Raw genomic sequence first — 18,788 nt, 5'->3', positions numbered from 1 at the left:
ATAATTTTAAAAGAAATCTATGGAGAAATTTTTAAAAAAGAAAGAGTACACCCAAGAATGGGACTGGGATTAATGAAAATCATTTATAAGAGAAAAGGAGACAAAACGGAATTGAAGAATTATAGGCCTATCACAATGTTAAACACAGATTTAAAAATTTTAGCCAAAGTTTTAGCAAACAGATTAAAAGAGATAATGCCGGATATAATTGAAACTAACCAGGCTTACGGAGTTAAGGGGAGGGACATTGCGGATATCACAAGCAGTATAAGAGATATAGTGGGATATATAAAAGAAAAAGGAAAGAGAGCATATGTAATAAGTATGGACTTTGAGAAGGCTTTTGACAGAGTGGAACGAGGGTTTTTAATGGGAATTTTAAAACAATTTGGGTTTGGAGAGAATTTTATCAAATGGATTTCAGTTTTATACAGTGATATTTTAACAAAAGTAAAATGTAATGGTTTTTTAACGCAACCTTTTAAAGTTTTAAGATCAATCAGACAAGGATGTCCACTGTCCGCACAGTTATATTCTTTGGTGGCAGAACCTTTAGGGCTTTTAATAAATAGAGACAAAGAGATAAAAGGGATACAATTTGAAGGAAGAAAAGAATTAACTCCAATTTTTCAATATGCAGATGATACGACAGTTGTGGTGGAAAATAGGGAAAGCATAAAAGAAGTGATGAGAAAAATAAAATGTTATTGCGAAGGCTCAGGGGCAAAAATAAATGAGGAAAAAACAATATATATGAAGTTTGGAAGGACAGAGAGTTTAACAGATGTTTTTAAATTTAAGGAAGTACAAGAGATGAAGATTTTAGGGGCAATTGTAGCAAAAAATGAGAAGGAAGCTATTGATAATATGTGGGAAGAGACATTGGGAGAAATGGAAAGAAGATTGATTTTTTGGAGAAATAGATTTTTAAGTTTGAAAGGGAAAATTTTAACTGTAAACAGTTTAATGTTATCAAAGATGTGGTATAAATTGCAAGTAATGTCATTACCAAACTGGGCTTTTAAGAGAATAAAAACGATTGTTTTAGAATATTTATGGGATAAAAAGCCTTCAAGGGTAGCGTATTATACGCTAATAGGAAAACCGGAGGAGGGAGGGATGGGACTGGTGGATGTGGAACTGAAAATGAAAAGCATGAGGGTAAAAGTGGTAAAGAAGTACTTGGATGATAATAATAGAGCTGATTGGAAGGAATTGATGGTATTTTATTTAAATAAATGTGGGAATTTTAACCTGGGGGAAAACACTTTATGGATGAAGATAAAAGCTGGGATGATGGAGGGAATTCCACAATTTTATAAAGAGGTTTTAAATGCTTGGAGGCTTTTTTTGACAGAGGTGGATTTTAATCCAGAAGGGAGGGAAATGATTTTAAATCAACCTTTGTTTTTAAATGACAAAATAAAGATAAATGAGCGTGATATCTATTTTAAGAAATGGATGCAAGCAGGCATTGTAAAAGTGAGGGATATTTTATGGGAGTGGAAGGAGGGATTTTTACCACTACAAGTGATAAAGGATGCGATGGAGGAGGAAAAGGAAGACTATAATGTGATCAGTTTAAAAAAACAATATGAAGATGTTAAAAAAGCAATCCCAGGTCAATGGTTAGAGGAGGTCAACAATAATGATGGAAAAGAAAACAAAATGACGGTGTATTTAAAATGTAAAGACAAGAAGGTGGATTTTAATATGGGAACTGTGAAAATGTTTTATGAGTTTTTTAGAAACAGAGTTTTTAAAAAACCAGGGGCTAATGAGGTTTGGTTAAGGAATTTGAATGGAATTGAAGAAAAAGATGTCTGGAAAAACAGAGCATGGAGTTGGTTAGATGTAGGTTTGGAATGTTTGGATTATTTTATTAGACAAAATGTGATATATACTGAAATGAGATTGTGTATAATGAAAAAAGAAAGTAATGCACAATGTAAAGTATGTAAGAAGGAAGATGAAGGGATTTTACACTTGTTTTTATATTGTGAAAAGCTTAATTTTTTTTTTAATGAACTGAAAGATTTTATAAAAGAATTAAGAGGAAAAGAAGTGGTTGCTGAATGGGATACATGTTTTATGTTGGGAATGGCAGAAAAAAATGTAAATAAGAAGCTTGTGAATTTGTGCTTACTACTGGCGAAGAAAGCAATATGGAAAAGAAGGAACATAGCAAAAAACAGAGATGTTGTTTTAGATCTATGGGGGCTTTTTAAACCGATGGTAGATGATTATGTGGAAATATTGTACAATTATTTTAAAATGGAGAGCAAAATGGGGGAATTTTATGGAATTTTTAACAAGGATGTCATGTGTGTTTTTAAACAAAAACACTTTTACTTGCCAAAGTATTGAACAAGATGGAAATGTATAAATATATAATGATGTGTTTTATGTAAAGCAATGATAAAAAATTTAATAAAAAAAAAAAAAAAAAGTCACGCCCGATCTCGTCTGATCTCGGAAGCTAAGCAGGGTCGGGCCTGGTTAGTACTTGGATGGGAGACCGCCTGGGAATACCAGGTGCTGTAAGCTTTTTTGATTTAAAAAAAAAAAGAGTCCCTGAGCTTCTTCAGAAAGCCTTTTAAAGTCTCTGAGATTCTTCAGAGAGCATGAAAGAGTTTGAGTTTTTTCAAAAGTTCTTCTTAGTTTTCTTCATTAATGGTCTAACCTTTTAAATAGCCCAATTTTGGCAGCAGTTTTCGCTTACGGCCATACCACCTTGGTCACGCCCAATCTCGTCTGATCTCGGAAGCTAAGCAGGGTCGGGCCTGGTTAGTACTTGGATGGGAGACCGCCTGGGAATACCAGGTGCTGTAAGCTTTTTTGATAAAAAAAAAAAAAAAAGAGTCCCTGAGCTTCTTCAGAAAGCCTTTAAAAGTCTCTGAGATTCTTCAGAGAGCATGAAAGAGTTTGAGTTTTTTCAAAAGTTCTTCTTAGTTTTCTTCATTAATTGGCTAACCTTTTAAATAGCCCAATTTTGGCAGCAGTTTTCGCTTACGGCCATACCACCTTGGTCACGCCCGATCTCGTTAGTGGTACGATCCAGGAAGTGTGCTGGCAGTTGGGAGAGAGAGGCTCTCCCATGTGCTCTCTCTTAGTTATTTTTTGTTTTGTTTATTTGAAGTTCTGTTTACTTGTATGTTATTTTTTTAATCCCCAAGCAGTTTATCTGCTTGGAGGAAATCTTTCTTTTGAATAATGGACAGATTAAATGGTAAAGACCCAGGAACGGCAGGAGGAACACAAACGACGATTGACCAAGATGCAATGGACAAAGGATTGAGAGAGTTTAACGGATTAAACAAGGAGGCTTTTGGGCAGAAAAGTGCTAAGAAGAGAATGGAATATCTGAAAGAGGCAACCGTGGTGATGGATATAATGAACAAAAAAGGAATAAAGGCAGGGGATATCATCAGAGAAGTGACAAGGAATATAGGCAATGGTAAACTACTGGCAGTGAGACCAAAGAATTCTTTGGAATATGAACTTACTTTGACGTGTGCGGATGACTGTGATGATCTGATGGACGGTGTGGAAATTAAAGGACAACTCTGTGTAGTAAGGAGGTTGGAGTTAAAGGAATGTGTGGTTTCTTTTATTCACCTGCCTGCTTATGTGGAGGATGAAACAATCGAGGACAAGTTAAAGCTGTGGGGAGTTACTCCCATAACACAAATAAAGAGGAGATTATACCCCGGAACGGACTTCGCAGACCGCACAAGGTATGTCAAAATAAGATTTCCAAAGGAGGTAACATCACTGCCATATAGTGCCAAATTTGAAACATCGGAGGGAGAAAGGTATTTCAGGGTAATACATGATGGACAGATTAAACTCTGCCGAATGTGTATGCAACCTGGGCATGTTTTTAAAGACTGTCCTAATTTTAAATGTTATGAATGTGCTGAGCAGGGCCATTTCGCAAAAGATTGTAAAGCGGAAAAGTGCTTGGACTGTAACAAAGTTTATATGAAATGTGACTGTGAAACAGAAAGTGAAGAAGATCAACCCTCTGAAGGGACTAAAAGAGGAAATGCGGGTCCTCATAGTCCTCAGAGTGAAGTGGAACAGAACATGAGGAAAGAACAGGATGGGTTGAATTCAAAAGACTTTAATAAGGAGTCTGGACAAAAAAATGAGATGGTGAAAGAAGCAGAGGATGGAAGTAAGGAGTCAGAAGAAATGTCATGGTGTGATGAAAACATAGTTGAAATGGAGGAAGAAGATGAGACTACCACAAGGGACAGAGACAATGGTAATAAAGACAATGTTAATATGAAAAAGAGGGGAAAGATAGGCGGGCATGTTTTAAAGTATAAAGCAATACCTAATCTGAAGCTTGTGTTGAGAAAACAAAAGTTAAGGAGACAAATTTTAAGGAAAAAAAAAGGTGATTAAGTGGTATAGATGTTTAAATTGTTTGAATATGTACTAGATTTATTTGTTGGTTTGCAGATTATGTAGAAATGTAAATAATTTAATATGTACATGTATACAGTTGCTGAGGAAATTATTTGAGTCTCTGAAAATGGAAAAGGGCTTGTATCTGCTGCATGTTGTTTGTACTTTTAATTGAATGAAAAAAAAGAAAAAAATGATATGGGAATTTGAAAATAGGAAATATGACAATTGCTTTTTTGTTTGTTTAGTGAGGTTGTGTATTTTTGGGAAAAATATATGTTTTTTCTGAAAGTAAAATTTAAAAATGAATGTTAAGGGAATGATAAAGGAAGACGTAAATGTAAAATGAAATTAGCTTGTATATAACGCTTTAGTTTGTAAAGATGTTAATTGCATGTTTTCTACATAGAAAATTAAATGTACAAAAAATGTACTTGTTTTAATGTAAAACTTCTGGTTTTAATAAAAAAAATTAAAAAAAAGTCACGCCCAATCTCGTCTGATCTCGGAAGCTAAGCAGGGTCGGGCCTGGTTAGTACTTGGATGGGAGACCGCCTGGGAATACCAGGTGCTGTAAGCTTTTTTGATAAAAAAAAAAAAAAAAGAGTCCCTGAGCTTCTTCAGAAAGCCTTTAAAAGTCTCTGAGATTCTTCAGAGAGCATGAAAGAGTTTGAGTTTTTTCAAAAGTTCTTCTTAGTTTTCTTCATTAATTGGCTAACCTTTTAAATAGCCCAATTTTGGCAGCAGTTTTCGCTTACGGCCATACCACCTTGGTCACGCCCGATCTCGTTAGTGGTACGATCCAGGAAGTGTGCTGGCAGTTGGGAGAGAGAGGCTCTCCCATGTGCTCTCTCTTAGTAATTTTTTGTTTTGTTTATTTGAAGTTCTGTTTACTTGTATGTTATTTTTTTAATCCCCAAGCAGTTTATCTGCTTGGAGGAAATCTTTCTTTTGAATAATGGACAGATTAAATGGTAAAGACCCAGGAACGGCAGGAGGAACACAAACGACGATTGACCAAGATGCAATGGACAAAGGATTGAGAGAGTTTAACGGATTAAACAAGGAGGCTTTTGGGCAGAAAAGTGCTAAGAAGAGAATGGAATATCTGAAAGAGGCAACCGTGGTGATGGATATAATGAACAAAAAAGGAATAAAGGCAGAGGATATCATCAGAGAAGTGACAAGGAATATAGGCAATGGTAAACTACTGGCAGTGAGACCAAAGAATTCTTTGGAATATGAACTTACTTTGACGTGTGCGGATGACTGTGATGATCTGATGGACGGTGTGGAAATTAAAGGACAACTCTGTGTAGTAAGGAGGTTGGAGTTAAAGGAATGTGTGGTTTCTTTTATTCACCTGCCTGCTTATGTGGAGGATGAAACAATCGAGGACAAGTTAAAGCTGTGGGGAGTTACTCCCATAACACAAATAAAGAGGAGATTATACCCCGGAACGGACTTCGCAGACCGCACAAGGTATGTCAAAATAAGATTTCCAAAGGAGGTAACATCACTGCCATATAGTGCCAAATTTGAAACATCGGAGGGAGAAAGGTATTTCAGGGTAATACATGATGGACAGATTAAACTCTGCCGAATGTGTATGCAACCTGGGCATGTTTTTAAAGACTGTCCTAATTTTAAATGTTATGAATGTGCTGAGCAGGGCCATTTCGCAAAAGATTGTAAAGCGGAAAAGTGCTTGGACTGTAACAAAGTTTATATGAAATGTGACTGTGAAACAGAAAGTGAAGAAGATCAACCCTCTGAAGGGACTAAAAGAGGAAATGCGGGTCCTCATAGTCCTCAGAGTGAAGTGGAACAGAACATGAGGAAAGAACAGGATGGGTTGAATTCAAAAGACTTTAATAAGGAGTCTGGACAAAAAAATGAGATGGTGAAAGAAGCAGAGGATGGAAGTAAGGAGTCAGAAGAAATGTCATGGTGTGATGAAAACATAGTTGAAATGGAGGAAGAAGATGAGACTACCACAAGGGACAGAGACAATGGTAATAAAGACAATGTTAATATGAAAAAGAGGGGAAAGATAGGCGGGCATGTTTTAAAGTATAAAGCAATACCTAATCTGAAGCTTGTGTTGAGAAAACAAAAGTTAAGGAGACAAATTTTAAGGAAAAAAAAAGGTGATTAAGTGGTATAGATGTTTAAATTGTTTGAATATGTACTAGATTTATTTGTTGGTTTGCAGATTATGTAGAAATGTAAATAATTTAATATGTACATGTATACAGTTGCTGAGGAAATTATTTGAGTCTCTGAAAATGGAAAAGGGCTTGTATCTGCTGCATGTTGTTTGTACTTTTAATTGAATGAAAAAAAAGAAAAAAATGATATGGGAATTTGAAAATAGGAAATATGACAATTGCTTTTTTGTTTGTTTAGTGAGGTTGTGTATTTTTGGGAAAAATATATGTTTTTTCTGAAAGTAAAATTTAAAAATGAATGTTAAGGGAATGATAAAGGAAGACGTAAATGTAAAATGAAATTAGCTTGTATATAACGCTTTAGTTTGTAAAGATGTTAATTGCATGTTTTCTACATAGAAAATTAAATGTACAAAAAATGTACTTGTTTTAATGTAAAACTTCTGGTTTTAATAAAAAAAATTTAAAAAAAGTCACGCCCGATCTCGTCTGATCTCGGAAGCTAAGCAGGGTCGGGCCTGGTTAGTACTTGGATGGGAGACCGCCTGGGAATACCAGGTGCTGTAAGCTTTTTAGATTTAAACAAAAAAAGAGTCCCTGAGCTTCTTCAGAAAACCTTTAAAAGTCTCTGAGATTCTTCAGAGAGCATGAAAGAGTTTGAGTTTTTTCAAAAGTTCTTCTTAGTTTTCTTCATTAATGGTCTAACCTTTTAAATTGCCCAATTTTGGCAGCAGTTTTCGCTTACGGCCATACCACCTTGGTCATGCCCGATCTCGTCTGATCTCGGAAGCTAAGCAGGGTCGGGCCTGGTTAGTACTTGGATGGGAGACCGCCTGGGAATACCAGGTGCTGTAAGCTTCTTTGATTTAAAAAAAAAAAAGAAAAAAAAAAAGAGTCCCTGAGCTTCTTCAGAAAGCCTTTAAAAGTCTCTGAGATTCTTCAGAGAGCATGAAAGAGTTTGAGTTTTTTCAAAAGTTCTTCTTAGTTTAAAAAAAAGACTCACTGAGCTTCTTCAGAAAGCCTTTAAAAGTCTCTGAGATTCTTCAGAGAGCATGAAAGAGTTTGAGTTTTTTCAAAAGTTCTTCTTAGTTTAAAAAAAAGAGTCCCTGAGCTTCTTCAGAAAGCCTTTAAAAGTCTCTGAGATTCTTCAGAGAGCATGAAAGAGTTTGAGTTTTTTCAAAAGTTCTTCTTACTTTAAAAAAAAGACTCACTGAGCTTCTTCAGAAAGCCTTTAAAAGTCTCTGAGATTCTTCAGAGAGCATGAAAGAGTTTGAGTTTTTTCAAAAGTTCTTCTTAGTTTTCTTCATTAATGGTCTAACCTTTTAAATTGCCCAATTTTGGCAGCAGTTTTCGCTTACGGCCATACCACCTTGGTCATGCCCGATCTCGTCTGATCTCGGAAGCTAAGCAGGGTCGGGCCTGGTTAGTACTTGGATGGGAGACCGCCTGGGAATACCAGGTGCTGTAAGCTTTTTTGATTTAAAAAAAAAATAAAATAAATAAAGAGTCCCTGAGCTTCTTCAGAAAGCCTTTAAAAGTCTCTGAGATTCTTCAGAGAGCATGAAAGAGTTTGAGTTTTTTCAAAAGTTCTTCTTACTTTAAAAAAAAGACTCACTGAGCTTCTTCAGAAAGCCTTTAAAAGTCTCTGAGATTCTTCAGAGAGCATGAAAGAGTTTGAGTTTTTTCAAAAGTTCTTCTTAGTTTAAAAAAAAGGGTCCCTGAGCTTCTTCAGAAAGCCTTTAAAAGTCTCTGAGATTCTTCAGAGAGCATGAAAGAGTTTGAGTTTTTTCAAAAGTTCTTCTTAGTTTAAAAAAAAGACTCACTGAGCTTCTTCAGAAAGCCTTTAAAAGTCTCTGAGATTCTTCAGAGAGCATGAAAGAGTTTGAGTTTTTTCAAAAGTTCTTCTTAGTTTTCTTCATTAATGGTCTAACCTTTTAAATTGCCCAATTTTGGCAGCAGTTTTCGCTTACGGCCATACCACCTTGGTCACGCCCGATCTGTGATAGTGGTACAGTCCAGGAAGTGATTTGGCAGTTTGAAGTTTGCAGTAGGTGAGACAGGCTCACCATTTTTTCGTTTTTTTATTTTGTTCGCTTTTTCCTTATATATATATATATATATATTTATTTTTATTTTTTTATTTTGTTTGAGTTTTCCTCCCAGCAGCTTTTGCTGTTTGGGGGGTGTTTAAGCGTGTTTTTGTTTAAAATGGATGGATCAACGGCATCGACCACAGTAATGGCAGGAGGAACATCAACTGGTAATGAAACTGGACTGGAACAAAGACGACGAGATGGACATGGAAAGGATAAAGAAGCAAGGAAAGAAAACATGAAAAGAGTTTATGCAAAAGAAGCAACAGTTACAGTGGTTTAATGGATGTGAGAGGTGCAAGGGCGGAGGATATTATTAAAGCAGTGACAGAGAAAATAGGAGATGGGAAAATCTTGGCGGTTCGACCTAAACAAATGAATAACTACGAGGTGACGTTGGAGAAAGAAGAAGACACGGAAGAGCTGATGGATGGACTAATCATCAAAGGGAAAAAATGTGAGGTACAAAAACTGCAAAATAGAGACTATGTGGTTTCATTTATGCACTTGCCTGCTTATATGGACGATGAGGACATTTTTAAAAAGCTGGAGGGATGGGGGGTTTTCCCCGTCTCTAAGATGAGAAGGCTAGTCTATCCGGGCACAAGTATCGAGGATGGAACGAGATTTGTAAAAACCAGGTTCCCCAGAGAAGTGATCTCACTCCCGTATAGCACTAAGCTTGAGACGGAAGAAGGACCGCAATACTTTCGGGTGATGCATAGTCATCAGGTGAGGACCTGCTGGCTGTGCATGAGCCCGGACCACATTGTGAAGGACTGTCCGGACTACAAGTGTTACAAGTGCTGTGAGATGGGGCATTTTGCGAGGGACTGCAAAGCAGTGAAGTGCCTGGATTGCAAGGAAGTGCTCAACAAATGTGAATGTGGGATGAGAAACAAGGAGGACGAGGAAGAAGAAGGAGTAAGCAGGTGCATGAGGGAGACAACGAAAAGGAACAGGAGGAAGCCACAACGATGACACAAGCTGAAACAGCAGAAAAGGACGAAGGAGAACCCAGAGAAGAATGGAACTCACAAGAAGAACAAGACCAGGATCAAGTAGAAATGCAAATAGACATGCCTGGAGTTTGTGGAATTTCTATGGATAGAAGGGAACAGTCAAAAATTGTAAATGATCAAACAACTTCTGAGAATGACAGAGAAGAGGAAAAAGAGGACCAAACAGAGATGCAAATGAAAAGAAGGAGATCAATTAAGGTAAAACCATATTTGGGGGCTGCAAGGAAAAAAATTGTTAATGAGGACACATTGAGAAATGTGAATAGGTATGAATTGCTAAAGGACTTTGGGGAGATAAAATGATAAATGAACAGCTACATGTATGTTTTTCTTTGCTTCATGGTTCTGAGGATTGTGACTTTTAATGCGAGAGGTCTTTTAAATATCAACAAATTTGATAAAGTAAAAGAAATGTGTAAACAAGAGGATATAATTTTGCTACAGGAAACAAACTGGAGAGAGGGGTGTATAAATGAAATGAGAAACAATTGGAAAGGAGAATTTTGGTATAATAATGGAGATGCAAGATATGGCCGAGGGGTGGCAATTCTAATAAGAGAAAATAGTGGAATAAATGGTAAAGAAATATATAAAGACAAAGTGGGAAAATGTATGGTAGTGGAAATTACTTATGAAGAGAAGGGAATTTTATTGGTTAATATACATGCACCAAATGAAGAAAAGGAAAAAAGAGAATATTTTAACATTGTCAAGAGTGTTTTAAGGAATTATAAAGATATAATTATGATGGGGGATTTTAACACTGTTTTTAGCAAAAAAGATATGGCAGATGGTATGGTTTTTAAAAGGGACACGGGAAGGAAAGAGTTAAAGTCATTAATGGAGGAGAACAAAATGATTGATGTGTGGAGGGAAAGACATGAAAAGAAAAGGGAATTTTCTAGAAGACAAATTGTAGGGAATTTTTTGTGTCAAACAAGGATAGATATGGTTTTATGTACAAGGAATATAGAAGGTTTTATAGATAAGTTAAGGTATGAAGAATCAAGTTTGAGTGACCACAACGCTTTTTTTGTACAGTTGGATTGGGATACAGGAAAAAGAGGGCCGGGTGTATGGGTTTTAAATACAGACATTTTAAAAGATGAACATTATGTTTTAGCAATAAAAGAGATGATTGAAGAAGAAAAAGAAAATGCAATGTATGTAGAAGACAAAAGAATTTGGTGGGAGAATGTAAAATTTTTAGCGAAAAAATTCACTATAAAATATTGTACGTTAAAGCATAAATGTAAAAAGAATAAAGAAAAAAAGATAAGAGAAAGGTTGGAGAAGCAAATTGATGAAGAAGTGCAAGATGTACAAAAAATTAAAGAAATACAGGAAGAATTGAAAGAGATTGAAGAAAATAAATATAAAGGATCAATGTTGAGGAGTAAAGCAAAATATCTGGTTGAAGGGGAAAAGTGTACAAAGTTTTTCTTTGATTTGGAAAGGAAAAAAGGAAGATCAGAAATGATAAAAGGAATAAAAAAGGGGAATGGTGAAATAACAGAAACAAGTGGGGAAATCTTACATGAAACAAAATATTTTTTTGAAAAGCTTTTTAGTGCAGAAGATGTAAAGGAGGAAGAAAAAATGGAACTAATGGAATTAATAAAAACAAAAGTAGGTGAAGAAGAGAAGGAAGAGTGTGATAGAAGCATAAGTAAAGAAGAGATAGGAAGAGCTATAAATGAACTGAACAAAAGGAAAAGCCCAGGGATTGATGGTTTAGGAAGTGAGTTTTATATAACTTTAAAGATATATTAACAAATATTTTAATGGATGTTTATGAAGAGATTTTTGAAAAAGGTGGAATGATGTTAAGAATGGGGATGGGATTGATGAAGCTTATATATAAGAGGAAGGGAGAAAAAACAGAACTAAAAAACTATAGACCTATCACAATGCTTAATACTGACTTGAAGATTTTGGCAAAAATTTTAGCAAATAGATTGAAAGAGATAATGCCAAAGATAATCACAACAAACCAGGTATATGGAGTGAAAGGAAAAGACATTGCGGATACGATAATGAGTATAAAAGACACGATAAGGTACATGCGAGATAAAAAGAAAGAGGGTTACATAATTAGCTTAGACTTCGAAAAAGCATTCGACAGAGTAGATCATAAGTATCTTTTTGATGTTTTAAAAAGTTTTGGGTTTGGGGAGAATTTTATTAAATGGGTTCGTATTTTATATAAGGGAGCGGTGACAAGAATAAAATGTAATGGTTTTTTAACTGAATGTTTTAGAATAACGCGCTCAATAAGACAAGGTTGTCCTTTATCAGCCCTTTTGTACTCGTTGGTGGCAGAACCGCTAGGACTAGCAATCAAACAAGAAAAGAGGATTAAAGGAATAGAGGTTGAAGAATTCATAGAGGATAACAAAATATTTCAATATGCTGATGACACAACATTTATTGTTAGAGGAGAAGAAAGTGTTACAAAAATAATGGAAATAGTACAGAGGTTTTGTAAGGGGTCAGGAGGAAAAGTGAATGAAGAAAAAACTTTGTACATGAGATTTGGAGAGACTTAACAGAGAATTTTAAGTTCAAGGAAGTCAAAGAAATGAAGATTTTAGGGATTTTAATAGGGAAAGACGAAGACAAAGTGAGAGAAAACATGTGGGAAGAAATAGTGGGAGGTATTGAAAGAAGAACTAACTTTTGGAAACTGAGGACACTTAATTTAAAGGGGAAGGTTTTAATTCTGAATGTTTTAATGTCATCGAAATTGTGGTATTTTTTATATGTGTCATCAATGCCAGTGTGGGTGGAAAAAAGGTTGAAAAGATGTTTTTTAGATTTTTTATGGGAAGGCAAACCAGCTAGAATCGCATATAATACTTTAATAGGGGTGGTAGATAAAGGAGGTTTGGGATTAATGGATGTGGAGCAAAGGAAAAATAGTCTAAGAGTTAAATTGGTTAAAAAGTATCTGGATGAATGTAATAAAGTAGAATGGAAAACAACAATGGAGTATTTTTTAAACAAATGTGGGAATTTTAATCTGGGGGACAATATTTTATGGATGAGAACAAAAGAGTGGATGACAGTGGGTTTGCCAAAGTTTTATAGAGAGGTTTTAAGTGCTTGGGGAAAGTTTTTTGTAAATGTACGGTACAATTTACATGGAAGAGAAAGAATTTTAAATCAGCCTTTATTCCTAAACACTGGCATTTTAAACCAAGGGAAGGAAATTTATTTTAAAAAATGGTTGGAAGTTGGAATAGTTAAAGTGAGAGATGTTTTATATGAATATAAAGAAGGTTTTTTACCGATACAGTACATTGTAGATGTAATGGAGGAAGCAAAAGAGGAGATCAGTAGACAAGAAATAAAAAACAAGTATGAAATTATAAAACATGCAATTCCTAAGCAATGGATAACAAAAATTGACAATATGGAAGAGGGGAATAATGAAAAGGATGTAAAAGTAATACTGGGAGAGAAACTTTGTTTTTTTAAAGAATGCACAGTGAAAATGTTTTATGGATTTTTTAGAGATGCTGTTTTTAAGAAACCAATTATAAATGAATTTTGGCAAAAGACATTTGAAGGTTTGAAAGTAGAAAATATTTGGAACAATATGAAAGGGAAGTTTATTGAAATAAAACTAGGAAATTTGGAGTATTTTATTAGACATAGAGTGATATTTACTGATACAAAGTTAAAAAAAATTGGGATTGAACAAAGTGCGACATGTAAAGTATGCTGTGAGGAATATGAAAGTTTTTTACATCTATTCTTATACTGTAAAAATTTAAAAGTTTTTAATGAAAAATGTAAGAGTATTATTGGAAAATTAGAAGGGGAGCAAGAAGATACAGAAAAGGATAAGATTATAATGGTAGGGTGTGACAAAAACAATAAAAATGAAAAGATGATCAATCTGTTTGTAATGCTGATGAAAGGTGCAATATGGGAAAGGAGAGTAGTTGCAAAGCAGGAAAAAAAGTATTGGATGTATGGTTGGTGCTTAAAAGACGATTGGAAAAATATATGGAATGTTTGTACTGTTATTTTAAACAAGAACAGAAAGTGGATGATTTTTATAAGTTTTGTACGCCTGAGATTTACTCAGTGTTTAATGAGTTTAATGTGGTACTGCCAGGAAAGGAATAATGTATTTGTTTAAAGATGTTTGAGATTAATATTTTCTGTACTGTGGGAGATGTTTTTGAATGTTTTTCAAAAAATGATTTATTTAAGAGGAATTTTTATGTGGAAAAAATTGCTTTTATGTATTTTGTGATATAAACTTTTAATAAAAAAATAAAAAAATAAATAAATAAATAAAAAAAGTCACGCCCGATCTCGTCTGATCTCGGAAGCTAAGCAGTGTCGGGCCTGGTTAGTACTTGGATGGGAGACCGCCTGGGAATACCAGGTGCTGTAAGCTTTTTTGATTTAAAAAAAAAAAAAAAAAAAAAAAAAAGAGTCCCTGAGCTTCTTCAGAAAGCCTTTAAAAGTCTCTGAGATTCTTCAGAGAGCATGAAAGAGTTTGAGTTTTTTCAAAAGTTCTTCTTAGTTTAAAAAAATGACTCACTGAGCTTCTTCAGAAAGCCTTTAAAAGTCTCTGAGATTCTTCAGAGAGCATGAAAGAGTTTGAGTTTTTTCAAAAGTTCTTCTTAGTTTTCTTCATTAATGGTCTAACCTTTTAAATTGCCCAATTTTGGCAGCAGTTTTCCCTTACGGCCATACCACCTTGGTCACGCCCGATCTCGTCTGATCCAGGAAGTGTGAGGTGGCAGTTTGGAGAGAAAGGCTCTCCTATTTTTTGTTTTTCTTTATTGTGATTTCATTTGATAATTCATTAAGTTACTAGCTGTCTTCTTAATTTAGTTTTGTTTAAACCTCAGACAGGTATTTTACTGTCTGAGGTTTTATTTATTTATTTATTTATTTTTCAAAATGACTGATACTATGGCTATGGAACAGGAACGGATATTAGACCAAGAGATTGAGGATAATGATTACACTGAAAGGAACAAAGAAAAGGACAATGGAAAAGATAAAGATGACAACGAAACATGGGCATCTGTGGTTTCGAGAAAGAAGAGAAATGGAGTTGAAATGGATAAAGGAAGGACTGAACAACAGAAGATACAAGGTAAAGAAAAGGATGATGTAAATGGTGAAAAGAGACAAGAGAAAAGTCAAAAAGATGAAATGATAAATAAGTTGAGAGGGAAAATGAGATACCAGAGAGAGTACAAAAAAGAAACAACGTTGACAATGAATGTGAAAAACCCAGAACAACTAACGGTTATGATGATAATTAAAGCTGTGGAGGACAAAACTGGATTGGGAAAATTATATGGACTAAGGAAAAAAACTGAATTTGAATATGAACTTACATTGGAGAAAGAGGAAGACTGTGAACAATTATTGGATGGAATACAAATAAATGGACAATGTTGTGAAATAACAAAACTTTGTGGAACGGAAAGGATGGTATCGTTTTTACAATTGCCAAACTATATTAATGATGAGGATGTTTTACAAAAACTGACAAGCTGGGGGGTTACACCGATACTTCCTCTGAGAAGAAGGTATTACCCTGGGACAATTGTGGCGGATGGAACAAGATTCATAAGAGTTAAATTTCCAAAAGACGTGGTGTCTCTGCCATATAACACAAGATTCGAAACGGAAGAAGGATGGCAGTTTTTCAGGGTGATTCATGATCACCAGGTGAAGACGTGTAGAATATGTGCAAGTGTGGATCATGAAAAAAAGGACTGTCCACAATTAATATGCAGAGAATGCCTGGAGCAGGGGCATTATGCGCGGGACTGCAAAGCCCCGCGGTGCCAAGGCTGCGGAAAGGCATTTCTCAGGTGCAGATGTGAAACATACGAAGAGGAACATGAGGAAATGGAGACGGAGACACTCAACGACGAGGTGAATGTGGAAGAGGATGATGAAGGAAGTGTACTACAACAAACACGTGGATTAATAATGGATATACAGAGCAGAGAAGAAGAAGGAGGAAGTAAAGACGAACGGGATGGAGAAGAAGAGACAGAAACGATGATAGAACTACAAATAATTGCAGATAAAGTTGAACAGGATGGGATGAAAAACAAAGAAGATGACAATGATGGACCAAAGGACAGTACAAACATAGATGAGGTAAGAGACACTAAGAATAAAACTATTGGTGGAAATGAAAGTGGGAAGAAAAACATTTTGAGTGGGGGGAGTAAACTAAAAACAACAGGACAAATTAACATTGAGAAGGTGATGGAGAAACAAAGAATAAGAAGAGAATCTAAAGAAAAAAAGAGGAAAAAAGCTGAAAGGACTGGACCAGGAGATGCGGTTTTGAAAGAGACTGAACCAAAGTGATGAGTTTTTTTGTTTGTTTCTATGTTACTTTTATTTTGTATATGAGTCAATTGAGCATAGTTTCAATCAATGCAAGGGGATTGTCAACTATGACTAAATTTGAGAATATTAATCATTTGACAAAGAAAAATGACATAATATGTATACAAGAGACAGGATGGAATGATGAAAAAACAAATGATTTGAAGAAAATATGGGACGGGGAATTTTTTTACAATAATGATCCTAATAGGAAAAAAGGAGTAGCAATTTTAATAAGAAGGGGTACAATACAAAAAGCAACAGTTATATTTACAGATAAGATAGGAAGGACATTGATGGTCAAGGTCGAAGGAAAAGAAGAAGAAATAACAATATGTAATATTCATGCACCAAATGAAGACCTAGAACGTGCTACTTTTTTTAAAGAAATGGATGTTCTAATAGAGAAATATAAATGTTCTATTTTAATTGGTGATTTTAATACTGTTTTAGAACGAATAGATGTGGAGGATTGCATGGTGTATAGAGCAGATGTTGGGAGAAAAGAATTAAAGAAAGTTATGGGAAAACACAGATTTATAGATTTATGGAGGGAAAGAAACAGAGTAAAAAGAGAATATTCAAGAAGACAAATGGTAAACAAAGTTTTAAAACAAAGTAGAATTGATTTGGTATTATGTAACAGACATTTGGGAAGTTTCGTTACAAAAGTATTTTACAAAATGTTTAGTGGAAGTGATCATGATTTTTTAAATGTAATCATTGATTATAGTGGTGTAGAGAGAGGGCCAGGGGTGTGGGTTTTTAATACGGAACTTTTAAAAAATGACATTTATAAAATGGAAGTAGAAAATTATATAATAAATAACATTAATAATGTCCTATATGAAGAAGCAAAAAGTATGTGGTGGGATAATTTAAAAATAGATATTAAAAAACTATCTATTGAATATTCAAAGAAAATGCAAAGAATAAAGAAAAGTAAAGAAAGATTATTAAACAAGGAATGGGAAGAAGAAATGAAAAAAGTGTCAGAAGGAAGGATGGATGGGAATAGAATAGTGATATTAGAAGAGAAATTGAAAAAAATAGAAGAGGCAAAGTGCATGGGAGCTAAAATAAGAAGTAGAGCGAAAAATACAGTAGAAGGAGAAAGGAGTACACATTTTTTTTATGATTTGGAAAAAACAAGAAAACAAGCAGAAATGATAAAAAGTATTTCAAAAAACGGAAAGGTTGTGAAAGAAAAAGAAGGTATTTTAAATGAAGTGAAGGATTTTTATGCTATTTTATTTAAAAAAGATAAAATAAATGAGGAAGATGAAGAGTTTTTATTGAATCAAATTGAAACAAAAGTAAATGAAGAAGATAAGAAAATGTGTGATAAGGAAATAGAAGAAGAAGAAATAGATGAAGCTATAGATCAGATGAGTAATGGGAAAAGTTCAGGCCTAGATGGTTTACCAGCTGAATTTTATAAGGTTTTTAAGAATGTTTTAACGCCAATTTTGCATGATTTATTTATTGATATTTTTAAACAGAAAAAGTTAAGTGAAAGTATGAAGAAAGGAATAATTAAGATAATATATAAAAATAAAGGGGAAAGAGAAGAGCTTAAAAATTATAGACCATTGAGCATGTTAAATACTGATTACAAGATACTGGCCAAGATTTTAGCAAACAGACTGAAAAAAGTGATTCCAAACATTATAAAAACAAATCAAGCATATGGTGTTTTAAACCGTGATATATCGGATATAGTAACAAGTATTAGAGATTTAATGTGGTATATGAAAGAAAAAGGTAAAGAAGGATATTTGATTAGTATAGATCTGGAAAAGGCATTTGATAGAGTAGAGCACAAATATTTATTTGATATATTGGAACAATTTGGTTTTGGGGGAATTTTTATTGCATGGATGAAATGTTTTTATAATGATATTTTAAGTTGTATAAAAGTAAATGGGTTTTTAACAGATTTTATTAAGATATCAAGGTCAATAAGGCAGGGATGTCCATTATCAGCACTACTATACACTTTAGTTGCTGAGCCATTAGGACTTGCAATAAACAAAGAAAAACAGATACAAGGAATAGTTTTGGAAAATGAGGAAGTACATCAGAAAATATTTCAATATGCAGATGATACCACTTTGTTTTTAAAAGATTTTAAGAGTATTGAGAAGGCAATGTTAATATTGGGAAAATATTGTGGTGGAACAGGGGCTAAAGTCAATAATGATAAGACTGAATATATGAGAATGGGGAAGGTAGATATTTTAGGAAGACAATGGAACTTTAAAGAACAGAAGAATGAACTAAAAATTTTAGGAATAACACTAGGAAGAGATGAAATTAGAACAAGAGATCTGGTTTGGGAGGAGACTATAGGAAAAATGGAAAAAAGACTAAACTTTTGGAAACAAAGACAATTATTTATAAAAGGGAAAGTATTGGTTTTAAACTCTCTTTTTTTATCTAAGATGTGGTATATTTTAAATGTGGTTAGTCTGCCAACATGGGTGTATAAAAGAATAAAAACATGTATTTTAAATTTTATGTGGGATGGTAAACCAGCTAAAATAGCTTATGACACAATTATTGGAGAGGTAGATAAGGGAGGTTTGGGACTGATAGATCCAATGATAAGAAAGCAAAGTTTGAGAATAAAGACTGTAAAAAAGTTTTTAAAAAAGGATGATTTAATTTGGAAAAAAATAATGAGTTTTTATATAAAT

At 34.2% G+C, this 18,788-nt stretch overlaps 3 non-coding genes across 3 annotated transcripts; all 3 read left to right on the top strand.

Moving 5' to 3' along the window:
• Window positions 1-2,716: 2,716 nt before the first annotated feature.
• Window positions 2,717-2,835, top strand: LOC143734554 (5S ribosomal RNA). Its single transcript, XR_013202453.1, has one exon. It is a non-coding gene; the product is annotated as a 5S ribosomal RNA (ribosomal RNA).
• A 4,491-nt stretch (window positions 2,836-7,326) lies between these two features.
• LOC143734170 (5S ribosomal RNA) lies at window positions 7,327-7,445 on the top strand. The gene has a single exon (XR_013202073.1). It is a non-coding gene; the product is annotated as a 5S ribosomal RNA (ribosomal RNA).
• Window positions 7,446-7,939: 494 nt separating this feature from the next.
• Window positions 7,940-8,058, top strand: LOC143734169 (5S ribosomal RNA). Its single transcript, XR_013202072.1, has one exon. It is a non-coding gene; the product is annotated as a 5S ribosomal RNA (ribosomal RNA).
• The last annotated feature ends 10,730 nt before the right edge of the window (window positions 8,059-18,788 follow it).

Source organism: Siphateles boraxobius, unplaced genomic scaffold (assembly GCF_051911475.1).
Source record: "Siphateles boraxobius isolate OS27281-9 unplaced genomic scaffold, OSU_SipBor_1 99, whole genome shotgun sequence".
Taxonomy (NCBI): Eukaryota; Metazoa; Chordata; class Actinopteri; order Cypriniformes; family Leuciscidae; genus Siphateles; species Siphateles boraxobius.
The sequence above is the reverse complement of the archived record's forward strand: the minus strand, read 5'-3'. Positions and strand labels throughout refer to the sequence as shown.